This window comes from Adiantum capillus-veneris, chromosome 15 (genome assembly GCF_014529385.1).
Source record: "Adiantum capillus-veneris isolate H3 chromosome 15, ASM1452938v2, whole genome shotgun sequence".
Taxonomy (NCBI): Eukaryota; Viridiplantae; Streptophyta; class Polypodiopsida; order Polypodiales; family Pteridaceae; genus Adiantum; species Adiantum capillus-veneris.
The window spans coordinates 44806676-44820334 of record NC_140945.1 but is presented as its reverse complement, the minus strand read 5'-3'; the positions used below and the strand labels follow the sequence as shown (position 1 = coordinate 44820334).

At 44.1% G+C, this 13659-nt stretch overlaps 1 pseudogene; it reads left to right on the top strand.

Moving 5' to 3' along the window:
- The first annotated feature begins 608 nt into the window (after nucleotides 1–608).
- On the top strand, nucleotides 609–1176 carry LOC147440600 (uncharacterized; annotated as a pseudogene).
- The last annotated feature ends 12483 nt before the right edge of the window (nucleotides 1177–13659 follow it).

Here is a 13659-nt window from a genome sequence, read left to right as displayed (position 1 = left end):
AGCCTGAGACCACAGCCAGCTGGAAGTAAGGTAACTTTCTAGGTTAGTGCATCCAAGGTTAAGCACGTTTCATGTTTTTGAGGTCAGGAGCTGTAGTACCCTCAGGACATAGACCACTTAGGGACCAGGTGAGTCAAGTTTCTACGGAAGAGAGTGTCAATCAGGCCACCCAGGTATCCTTAGGCCCAATCCCAGAGGATTGCATCTCTGACACATCATCAGAAGATCTATACTATCAGACCATGGCAGGGGGACAACCATGAGTGAACTTCAAAGAGGGAGTTAACTTTATTGGAGAATCCTCCAAAGACCATGAGAGACCTCCAGCAATCTTGCTGTATGCCTATAACAATGGACAAGATGCCAGAATCTTCAAGGATTCTATGAACCATAGCTGTGTTCAGATTGGAGATAATCCAGTCGAATTACAGTATAGGGTCCTGGCCACTTATGATGGCAAAGGAGGTTATATGGATGAGCAGGGTGCTTACTACATGATAGTCAAAAGCCCTGATGTCGCGGACAAATGGGGACGAAATGCGTCCAAGACAAAAGCTGATGATGAGGTCGAGGAGAAACCGCCTCTAGAGGAAAACAACAATAGAACCATGTTCAGATCTTTCACCACTAGAAGGCTTATGTCTGACAATCCTCGATGGGGAATTTACAAAGCCTTTCCTGAAGAAACCGCTACGTACTATGTCAATGAGGATGTAAACGAGAAAGAGGCTACTCCGGATAAGACTTTGTATGTCTACCTCTTGAATGAAAGCAAATTCTTAATCGTAGACAAGTTTGGTCAGGAGTACACGCCGACCTCTGCTGCAAAGATGAGTAGGTATACATACTTAGGGTTACCCATTGTGTACCCTGAAGTAGCAAAGCCTGCAGCAAGTGCACCGCCTACAATCCCAGTAAGAAACTTAATGGACGACGACATCCTAAGACCAATCCAAGTAGAGAGGCAACCTATGCAAAATCTTGGTCAGACTAGTTTCTTTGAACCTATTCAAAAACCAGAATTCCACACTCAACAAGTGCCAAACATGAGTGGATATTTGTTCCAAGCGGGAACAAGGAATCCACCACGCGATGAAGAACTCTCCGGAGGAATTCATCGACGAAATGAGACAAACAGAAACTCAGGTAGAGCTACTCAAACGATGCAAAATGTAGCTAGGCCACAACAGAGAACCACTACTGCACATACAGGGGACACTATACAAGTACTTGGGACACCAACTATAGGATTCAGACCCCTAAGGCCGCATCAAGTCGCCAAATGCGTGCCGTCTAAATACACAGGATCTGGGGATCCATATGCCCATGCTTTTGCCTTTAGACAAGTGCTGAGAGAAGAGCAAGTACATGACTTCCATACGCAATATGAGGGCTTTGGATTGACCTTAGATGGTACTGCTATGACTTGGTTCCAGCCATTAAGTAAGAGCTCATTCTCTGACATAGAGGATCTCTTATCTGACTTTGTCCAAGAATTCACCAAACGTGGGATAAAGCATGACACAGTCTCACAAATATACTCTTTCAAGCAACAAGAGAAAGAGAAAGTAAAGGAAGCCACCTTGAGATTGAAGCAATATGTGGAGAGATGTCCTCCCAGGGAGATCCCTCAACAAGAAAGGCTAGCGTTGCTCTTCATAGAAGGGTTACTAGATGAGAATCTCAAGAAGGATTTGCATATTCAAAGATGCCAAACTTTAGATGAGGTTATCAAAGAAGGGGTATACCTGGTTGACAATTGCAATATATATGGAGAATCCCGAAAGGATTCTGATACCAGGTCAAGCGACTCGAGGGTGACTACCAGTTTTGTGAACACGGGACCAACAACCCTTGTGCGAGCTGTTGGAGAAGCCGATGCCCTTATAGACAAACTCCTTGAGCGTTTCAAAAATGCTGCATTGGCACCTCAACATGTGAGACAGCCACAATTACGCTTATGTAGCATCTGTGGAGGGAGTCATCCCACAACCCAGTGTCATGTGATGCAACCTCAGCCACGTGACCAACCTAGACTGCGGCAGCAAAAGTGGTGTGAAATAGAACAAAAGTGGACACATCATTCGACGGAAGAATGCTACCACCAAAGGGGATATGTGAGAGAAAGGCAGTACCAGCCAAACCCTGTGTACCAGCCACAACAAGGGCAAGACATTCCTCCATATCAGATGAATAGGGCACCACCACCACCACCTAGATATGCCACAGGACATCCGGATGTTCAGCCAGGGCTGGAAAGAGCGAAACCTGTCCTTGGACATCAACCACCACTGCCAGGGGAAGCCTAGGCAGCAGTCAGGTACGTGTATACAAATCATCCAATAGAGGAAAGAGCCTTAGTGCCTACACCGCCCTACCACACGGACGAGAACTATGGATGTGGTCAAACTGTAGAACTCAGTATAGGAGGGGGGGAGATGTATGATCCATGGATGTCGAATCCTACCACCAGTTACATTCCACAACCAGACACTTCCATGATGTCTAACGAGGGAGTGACTGTGGGTCAAGGAACTTTGATGTTCATAGCTAATCAGCAGGGAGAAATGAAGCCAAGATCTTATCCTCCAAGGCAAAATTTCACCCCGCAACCTCCTCAACAACCACCAAGACCATTGGGACCATGTTACCGGTGTGGTGGAGATCATTTGATGAACAGTTGTCCAGTGGGGGAACAAAGTATCAAACCTCAGTGTAATCAATGCGGAATTACCCACTTGTATACCGACTGTCCAAACGAAACCGACAATAAAGGAAAAGCGACCATAAGTAAGATTGGAGTGATACCCTCTTCGAGTGGATCGGAGACTGAAGCGACTGTACCTGTCAAGGCAGTTACACAAGCTCAAGGTAAGGGAAAGAAAGTGAGAAAAAGGATGAAGGCCAAGAGAGAGCTAAACAAGATCCTAGTAGAAGGGTAGAAAGACGTAAAATCCGCTCTAAGGAGAGAGCTAGAAATCATCATAAATACAAGACTGTATCTGCTGAGCTTGCAAAAGCTCAAGAGCAATTGCAACAGCATCTTTCTGGAGTAGCATATAATTCTGGGGAAGCAGAACCAAACAAGATAGACAACACGAACAACCAGGAAAATAAATATAAGGAGAGCAGTAGCCTAAGTTCAGGTGGATCAGTCCTGGTTGAGAAGGTGTGTGAACCCTTAGATGCTATAATAAAAGCCTATGCCAGGATAGAAACGTATCAAACTCAGGCTAATCAATGGCTGACTTATCCAAATGCGGAGCTGGAGAAACAGAGGTTCGAAATGTGCAAACAATTGATCCAAACAGCTCAGGCATTATTAGAAAAGCCTCCTGCGATGCCAATTGAGGAAAGGATAAGTCAACAACCTCCATTTGACCTAAAATCTGATATACCTGAGGAGGTGAATGTTCCAGAAGCTAGCTTCAAGGAACTAGAAGAGAAATCTGATCCACAAGTAAAGATTGAAGAATTGCAGGCTGAAGAAGAGAGCAAAAGAGAAGAGTTGGACCATAGAGTGGCGGAAAATAGCACAGAAAAATCCATCTATAACGAACCACCCATGGCACCTGAAGTCAGAGATGATTGGCCTCATAGATTGTGGGAGCTACTCAGAAACGCCAAAGATGGAAGCATGACACTCAAGTCAGCTCCTCTAGAGGAAGTTGATGTAGAACGCCAAATGCCCGATCTAGATGCTGGGTCGATGTATGGAGACATAGGGTCAGAAAAATCGACAGAGAGCATAGATGAAAATCTTAAGGAACTCCCTGCTTATCAAGGCGAATATGAAGCCAAGTCTGACATTATGATCCTTCCGTCTCAAAGAAAGTCGTTCAAGCCAACCTCAGACTCTAACGCGCTTCATGAGTTGCTGTCCACGCAAGTCAGATGCACTTTAACGTTGGCAGAGCTGCTCAAGATACGACCACATATGTGGAAAGAAGTGAGCACATGCTTAGAGAAATTGGGTCTAAAGGATTCGCAAGAGATGCTTGAAGCAGAGTTGGGTGACGATCAAAAGACAAAAGCTAGTGTCAAACCTGTACCAGTAAACAAAGTTGGAGATTACTGTGAAGGTGAGGAAGGCAACACGATGCTACCACTGGAGTTCAATGACGTCAAAACCATGGCAATTTTGGATAGTGGAGCAGGTGTAGCCATAGTCACAAAAGATCTTTGGGAGAAATGGGGAAAACCAGCACTCCGAAAGACCAGAATGAAGCTACAATTAGCCGATGGTTGTGTTGAAAGACCCTTGGGAATATTGGAAAAAATCATCGTAACGTCATGTGGTATAGAATATGAGCATACGTTCGTAGTAGTTGATTTCGGTGACAGGAATAACTATGAAGTTATTCTTGGAAGACCCTTCATGCGCCAACTCATGATGATACAAGACTAGGGCTACAACTACCTATATCTTCGCCACATGGACAACATCACAAGGATTAACCTCGAAGATTACTCTTATCGTGATGTGCAGTGAACACCTGTGGAGGATTTTGACTCAACCACAACAGCTAATTCCGAAATTCAAGCATTTCTGGTCGAAAAACCTCAACTATGGATGTGCGGAGCTTCAGACAATGGAAGCTTGGATAGAAATGAGTGCAAACTGGAAAGAAGTGTAGTGGATGATGCATATATTGCAGAGCCATTTCCAGAAGAAGCCTTCGAGCCTTTGGAATGGATGCAGATCTTAGCTACACTTGATGTAAGCACTAACGAGACCACTCCCACAAAGTTTTGTGACAGTGAAGGTTTGGACTTAGTCCCCCTACGCATGCTAAAAGCACTTCACACGATAGACAAAGGCAATGAGGAGACTACAATGTTCAATGAAGTTGATGAGATAGAGAAGCAAGTCTAATGCCTGACAATTCAAGATGAAATCTCTATCAGGGACTTAACTCCTTGCTCTTCAGCTCCAGAGACGATAGACGACACTGAGTCAAAAAACGAAGGGATCCAACGAGAGTGCCTCTTCATAGAAGATGCAGATGACGAACACTCGAGTGGGAAGCATAGTGATTCTGAGGATGAAATGAGGATTCCTTTGACGATACCTAGACCACCCCACTATAAATTGCAGCGCTACAAAAGGAAGATCCAGAGAAGATACAAGAAAACCAACCCGATGCCGGAGCTAGAAAGCAAATTATAGTTCTTAATGCTAGTCAAGGCTGAAGACTGCATTGAAGATGGGGTAACGGGGATGTATTTCAGAGAAACAAAATGAAGAATGAAGAATCAGCCACCTAAAAAAGAACCTGAGGCTAAAAGCAATATTTCCGCTAAAAAAGCGCGACGTGAACAACGACGAGAGAATTTAGCCAAGAAAAGCTTGCACACCAATGAAGAATGGACCACAGAGCTATCAAATAGCACAGAAGGAAGAAGTTCAGTGCAGGATGGAATCAGTGTTCCTTCCCACTACAAGCGATATACTATTCAGGATAGGCGTATATGTTTGGAACAGCCTGTTCGAGAGAAGAAACAAGTCGGGACATCATATGATGGTCCTGAAGAAGCTAAGAGAATTGATTTGGCAAACCCTGGAGAAGAGCCTAAACCTGCCTACATTGCCACAGATCTTACTCCAGAGGAAGAGTTAACATTAATCGATGCCCTTAAGGAGTATAGGGATGTTTTTGCTTGGTCTTACAAGGACTTGAAGGGTGTGGATCCTGTTATCTGTCAGCACACCATTCCCCTAAAAGCCGATGCAAAACCTAGTAGACAACGTCCATATACGTACAACGAAACCTTTGCTAGAAAGATAAAGGAAGAGATAGACAAACTTATGGAAGCAGAATTCATCTATGAGATTGAACATACGGAATGGGTGTCACCTATTGTGGTTGTCCCCAAAAAGAATGGCAAGTTACGAGTATGTGTCAATCTTAAGAAAGTGAACACTGCTACAATCAGGGATAACTATCCTCTTCCCATAACCGAACACGTGTTAGAGAGAGTAGCAGGCAAAAGAGCGTATAGCTTTCTGGATGGATTCTCTGGTTACAATCAACTGGGGATCAAGCCAGAAGATCAACACAAAACCGCTTTTGCTACAGAATGGGGCATATATGCGTATAGAGTGATTCCATTTGGGCTCACCAATGCACCAGCAACCTTCCAGAGACTGATGAGTCATGCATTCAAGGAGTATCTTAGAAATTTCTTGGAAATCTATATGGATGACCTGTGTGTTCATTCCCTTGGGAGAGATGACCATGTAGTTCACCTTAAGAAAGTCTTTGAGAAGTGTAGAACATATAGAATCTGCCTGAATCTTGAAAAATGCGTATTCATGGTTAGACAAGGGAAGATATTAGGGCAAATAGTGTCAGCAAATGGGATATCCATAGATCTTGAAAAGATTAAAGTCATAATGGAATTACCCAGACCTACAAATGCCAAAGGCGTGCAAGCTTTTATGGGCCATTGTGGATACTATCGCAGATTTATCTACATGTATGTTGTGATTGCACGACCTTTGTATGCCCTTATCACTGAATTCAAATGGACTGAAGAATGTGAGGAATCCTTTAGAAAGCTGAAGGAAGCGCTGATCACGGTTCCTATCCTCAAGGCTCCAGATATGAAGAAAGAATTCCATGTTCACATAGATGCTTCAACTATAGCGATTGGGTGTATCTTAGCTCAACCTGGTGACGGTAATATGGATTTCCCAATATCTTACGCCAGTAGACAGCTGAATAGTGCTGAGAAGAATTATACCACCACTGAAAGAGAAGGTTTGGGAATGATATACGCTGTAAAGAAGTTCAGACACTATCTTCTAGCCAATCATTTCACCTTCTTTGTAGATCATCAAGCACTACTCTACTTGGTGAACAAACCATGCAATACGGGAAGAATCGTCAGATGGTTCATCATATTGCTAGATTTTGACTTCACTGTAGTAGTTAAAAAAGGTACAACCCACCAATGAGCTGATCATCTGTCTCGAATCTTAAGCGGAGAGCCACCAATGGGGATTGATGATGATCTGCCTGACGCTTACCTTTTCAATATAGAAATGATTCCTCGATGGAGTCACAAAATCGTCCAAATCCTGTCTATCGGACAAGTTTCAGTAGGGCTTGAACGACTGATGCCACCATATGTGGTCTTTGAAAGCAAGAACGTCAAGCTGATTAGCGGAAGATTGTATTGTCAAAATGCTGACGGTATATTCAAATTATGCGTTGAGCCAAATGAGATTCCACTATATCTGACTGAAGCTCACACAGAGGTCATTGGAATACATCATGGATTCCACCAGACTTCCAGGAAGTTGAATCGACTTGGAGTGTATTGGCCGCGGATGAAGAAGGATGTGCACAAGTACATTCAAGAATGTGCACGATGCAGAGCCAAACCACCGATGGATCATGCCACCTTATACCAAGTGACCATAGCACCTAAATGGAGTCAGTATATAGTCGATTATCTTAAGGGGACTCCATTTCCCGAGAAAATGAGCAAGACAAGGGAACGAGCGATAATAAAGGAAGCAGAAATGTATAAACTGATTGGCAATCAATTGTATAAATGAAACAAAGACAATCAGTTAAGGCTATGTGCATCGGAAAGAGAATACCTGCCAATCCTACAGGAAGCACATGCAGGGCAGGCTGGTGGCCATTTCTCAGCAGAACGCATTGCGCAAGCGATTATGTGTGCAGGGATATGGTGGCCGACACTCCTTCAAGATGCGGAGATGTATGTCAAGCGATGTGACGACTGCCAACGTGCAAAAGTTCCTATGCGAAAGGACCATATGCCTCTTAGACCTATGCTAGGAACTAGAGCATTTGCCAAATGGGGAATTGATTTCGTGGGTCCGATCACACCGGCCTATAGGAGTCACACTGAATACATCATTGTGGCTACAGATTACTTAACGAAATGGGTCGAAGCAAAAGCCACAACTAAAAATGATGCACGCACCACCGCTCAGTTTCTATATGAAGAAATTTTCACCAGATATGGGCTACCCATAGAAATAGTCAGTGATCGAGGAACACACTTTGTCAATGAAGTGATTGAATACTTGCTTGACGAGTTCCTTGTCATACATAAGAAGTCAGCTCCATATCACCCGCAAGCCAATGGCTTAGCGGAGAGCACAAACAAAGTCTTATGCACAGTGCTCACAAAAATAGTGAATAACAATAGGACTGATTGGGACCAGAAATTGCACGCTGCAATTTGGGCATATAGAGTGGCCTATAAGACTGTCCTAAATACAACACCATACAATATGGTGTATTGTCTTAATGCAATACTGCCAATGGAATTCCTAATTCCTACTTTAAGAGTGGCACAAGCACTCGAATGGACAGGTCATGAGCTCATACAACGCCTAGATGACCTAGAGAAACTTGATGAAACAAGAATGAAAGCTGTCATAGGTATCTACGCGCAAAAGCGTAGAATGAAGGAGTTCCATGACAAGCACCTGATACTGAAAGAATTTCAGAAAGGTGATTATGTGCTTGTCTACAAACTCAAACAAAAAACCAAGAAATTGAAGAAGCGAGGCATGGGACCCTATTTGATTACAGATATATCATCTAGCGGGGCCATCAAACTTGCCACATTAGAGGGAGAGGAGATGCCTAATTGGATTAGTGGATGCAGGTTAAAGAAATATCATCTCCCGCTAACTCCAGAAATGCTTGAGAGGGTGCATGCAGCTGGTTGTCGAAAAGCTACAGCCAAATTTATCAAAGAAGAAGCTCAAGGAGAAGCACGGCTTCGACAACTCAAACGAAAGCAGTAGCAACATGGATTCAACAAGCAAAAGTGGACTCAGATGTATCAGATTACTCCTTTTGATTGGATGATGAAGATGTTGATCCTTGCATTCCGATTGAAGTGACCCTGGATAAAGTTCCAACCTATGCCTTAGTGGATTCAGGAGCTCATTACAACTACATCACATACAGTTTCTTTAATCAGCTGACAGGTGTTCAGTTAGTGCCTGAATTTTGCTGTTGTGAAGCCTTCAATAATGCAATTATCATAACCAAAGGCTGGGCGGAGATACCCTTGTATATCAATGGCCTGCTGTGCACTCATCAATTTCATGTGTGCGATGTTCAAGATGATTATTCCCCCATCATATTTGGTACAACGTGGCAAAGGAGATACAACGCTTATTTGCACTGGTCAGGTAACCAAATGTACTTTCAAGCTGAGGGAAAGTTCAGCAAAGTGTTGTTTGCAAGCGAGGAGGAGGTCCCTCATCAGCAACTACGAGAAAACAATAAGAAATTCCTTCCTCGACCACCTGCAACTGTACAACCATCATAGCCAAAAGAAACTGCTGATGCTGCATGTCAGGTTAGCATTGAAGAACCAGTGTCACAACCTGCACTTCCTCACACAAAAAAAAGGCCTCAACATAAATCCGGAATTCCATAGTTACCTCGCCCAAGATACAAGCAAGTTTGGCGGCCAAAACAATCAAATCCACAATCTCCACCGCCAAAGCCTAGCCAATAACTTGTCTGGAAAGCGAAGCCACCACTAGTGCCCAACACATTGACAACATCCAACAAATATAGGTGGACTCCAATCAAACCTGCTAATTTCATTACTCCTATACAGAAAACCAAGCAGGTCTGGCAGCCCAAGCAACCCCAGCCAACAGTTGCTCAACCCCCGCTGCCAAAAGGAAACCACACGGCAATCACAGCTACTCGACAATCCAAACAGTACACCCGAGCCCACCCACCGCCCAGGAAAATCAAACCCAAAAGTCCTATTCACTACAAACAAGTTTGGGTTCCTAAACAGCCCACCAAAACTACCGTTTCGTATAAATGGCAACCCAAACGAAAGATTCCAAACCCGAAACCGGCTACATCCAGGTTGCAATGGCAACCTAAAAAACATCAACAGGTACTCAACACATCAACATTGGTCAAACCACCACCAGTTCTGACCATGTCCAAGAAACTTAGTCTCTTGAAAGCATTCTACCACTTGGAAACCTCGCCAGCACATGCCCTTAAGCAATCTGCTTAAGACCCTCATCTTGCACATCATTAATTTTTCCATGCACTGACCGAGTATGCATGCATAGGGCTAATTACACGGCCTTGCATAGGCACCAATGTTTTACCCATGCACAACACCACTAGTATGACACAATGTCGTCTGGGAGGACTCCACATAGGCGGGGGGGAGGCATTCCAAATGCGGACCCAAAATGATGATAGGGTAGTGTATTCAATTTTTTTCCGACTTATTTTGTGTTTTATTGCGAATTTTCTTGACCAAGTTTGCATTTTCTGCCCTGAATAGTGGTAAAAAAGGGGAAAATGCCACATATATACCCCTAGGTGTGTGTAAATATGTACAAAATTTAGTTTTTAGCTATCTTAAATAAATACGAGATATCGGGACATCCTATGATTTTTCGGATAATTTTTGGAGTGATTTGCTATTTCTTTGCTATTTTTCTCTTTTTATTTTCTAATAAATAGTAATAAGCCGCCAAAAATAAAACAGAGATACAAGAAATGTTTCCTAATATTAGGAAACCCGCAGGAATTTTCAGAATGGATTTCCAATGTCAACAGGTCAGGTTGTGGAAAATGACGGTGTCAGGAGTTTTTTGGAGCAAGGGATTGCGCATATGTACATATACATGCATGGTGCATCAAATAAAGGATTGCCCATTTTCCTTAGCCAGGTGGTTATGTGGGGCCCACATGTGTACAGGTAGGACAAGGTGTACATAGTGCATCGATTTTCACTATTACCAGTACCACTGTGTTTTTCTACAATAATGAGGAGTTTATAGCGTGTAAAACTTCTCGAGGAAGCTATCCGCGGGCCGACGACATGAGGTCAGCAGGTGCGTCAGATGGCATCTAGTGGCGTCAGGAGGGCGAACGAGGTCAATATTTGCACGCAGATGAGGATGGACACAACGTGGGTGTTTGCTTGTGAGAATTATGCAGAAAGGTCATCATGAGGACCTTTTTTTGGGGCCACTTCACGTGGTTGCGGGATGCATTATTTGAAAAAACTGAGTGCCAGGTGTGCGGATGATGCAAAAAGGGTGACAACTATGCACTGCGAGGTCAGTTTTTGGCCTGTTCGGGGTCCGTTTGAGGTCATCTAAAAGGCCAAGGGTGCCCAACTAATAAAGCTAAGTGTGGGAACTGAAAAAAGAGAGAGAAGACCAGAAAAAACGTGGAGAAGAGAGGAGGAACAGCCGCAGGTGTGTTTTTGCTCATTTTGGAGCCTGTTTTGGCCGTAAACTGCTCATCCGAGGTCGGATTTGAGCACTTTGACATTGTAGACTGGGGTTTTGGGCCGTTCCGGACGCGATGGCGCTGTCCATTTTGCCAAATTCCTCACTCTTTTTCTGCTATTTTTCTGTGTAAGTTTCTCCTATGAGCGAAGTTTCTGCTCTAGTTTGTGATTGTATCTGGTATCTTTTACCCATATTGTGTGAGCTGTTTGCCCCATTGGTGTTGGCCCAAGCTCATTTGTATCTAAACATCAGAAATTCTCCTCTTTTGAGCTGAGTTTTTTGGGTGTGTGTGTGTGTATGTGTGTGTCTGTGTGGAGTGGGCAAGTGGATAGTCTCTCTCCTCTCACTCCAGAGGTGTGTTCCCTGTCTCGGCCAGGTGTGTTGTGTAAGCCGAGTGGTGCCCCATAGTGTGTGTGTGTATCTTCCCAAGAGTGTGTGTCGGGTCGTTATAGAGGCGCTGTGTGTGTTTTCATCCCGCTCACATTCTTTTGGCGCCCCCACGGAGGATCTTCTTCGAGTACCTTCTGCTTCGAGCTTCGAGCTTCGGGATTACAGGTTGCAGATTACAGGTTGCAGGTTACAGGTTACAGGTTACAGGAACAGGGACAGGGACAGGTACAGGTGATTCACACAGGTACAGGTAGCTGGAGTACAGTGATGTCACTTGCAGTTGTTGTGGGAATGCATCACTTGGCGCCTATTTGAGCGCATTGTCTGTTGGATTGTACGTTACTTGTGGAAACTGCCATTGTACGCCTTTGTGGAGCCATATATGGTTTTATTTGGCAGTCCCAGCCATTTCTGAGACTTGGTCTGGAAGATAGTCATTTCTGAGACTTGACTATACGCGATTTGCATTAGCTTTCGTGTGAGGGTCGATAGCGTGAGGTTTTTATTGAGCTGGGGGATTCTCAAATGTGGAGATCCTTTCGGTGATACAGGTAGCTGGAGCACCCTTTTCGTGACCTCGCCATAGGCTATGTACTAGTGAGTCCTACTTGATGCTCGGGTTCTATTGTTGACAGTTTATGCATACATAGACAGTCTATATTTTGGGTTCCTACTGCTCTACTTCTGGGGAAACTCTGTCGAAATTTTCCCAAGTTATGATGGTTGGTTTTTTGGTATTTTGAGCCATTTATGCTGTTATGCTGCTGAAATTTTGGCAAAATCAGAGGTTGAGTCAGGTGTGCCTTCTTGGGAGCTTCATGGTTGGCTTTAATGGATGATCAAAATGGCCCTCAGTTCACTCCTTTTCATTTAACGCAAAGAATTCAGATTAATGTTCATGTGTCCAGGAAGATCTTTTTCCAGCAGCGCATAGTCTTTATGTTTGGGCCAAGAAGATTGAGAGAGATCCTGGAATGTCCTTTGCCTGTTGTCATTCCGATGATCAACTATGAAAACTCATTTGATGTGCATGTGTTTGTCCTTATCTAAAGTTGAGCTCCATTGAAGTTTCTGGGGATTGGGAAGTGAAAAGTTTTGGGTTCTTGCACGTGTGTTCGAAGGGGTTCTCAAAGCATCATAATTTGGGTAGCCATGGCTTTCTCTTATCCCGAGTTTCATGGAAGAAGTGATGAAGATGTGGAAGAATTTTTGGAAAAGATGGAGGTTGCCTGCATTAGCAACCAGATTCATGACCCTACGCAAATGTTACGCCTTCTCCAAATTTGTTTGAAGAGTGATGCACGAGCTTGGTCCAAAGCATTTGAAGAGGAGTTGCGTATGGCTGATCCACCTATAAGATTGAGTTGGGACAATCTAAGGCATGGATTGGAAGTGGAGTTTGTGAAGATAGAAGACCCTGACAAAGTGTGGCAAGAAGTACAGGCTTTGGTGCAAAAGGAAGGTGAGCCAGTAGATGCGTACATACGAAAGTTTTCATTGGCATGGGAGCGAATGTGCAAGGCTTTAGCACCACAGGTACCCCCGCCTGACATGGTGAAGAAGGACAGGTTCTTGGCTGGTCTTTGGGAGAATATACGTTGGAGAGTGGAGCTAAAGAAGCCTAGGACATATGAAGATGCACTAGAGGTAGCAAGGAACAAAGAGTGGAAGCTGAGGAAAATGAGCCAGTTAGGGGTGGAGTCTTTGCCAATGAGGTCTGAATTTCAGCCTATAGAGTCTTTACAAGGGCGCATGTCAGGGGTTCATCATGAACCAGTGGTTCCTGTTACTACTCAGGTTATGCCAGCAGTGGTCACTACAGCAGTGCAAGATGATGGCCTAAGGCAAGACATGAGGCAAGTGGTTGATCTGATGAAGAATCTCAGCCTAAACATGCTAGGTCAAGTGGGAAATAATCGAGGTCGAGGGCGGTTTGCAAATCAGCCAGGAGGTGAAGAAAGACCTAGGAATGGTGCTGGACA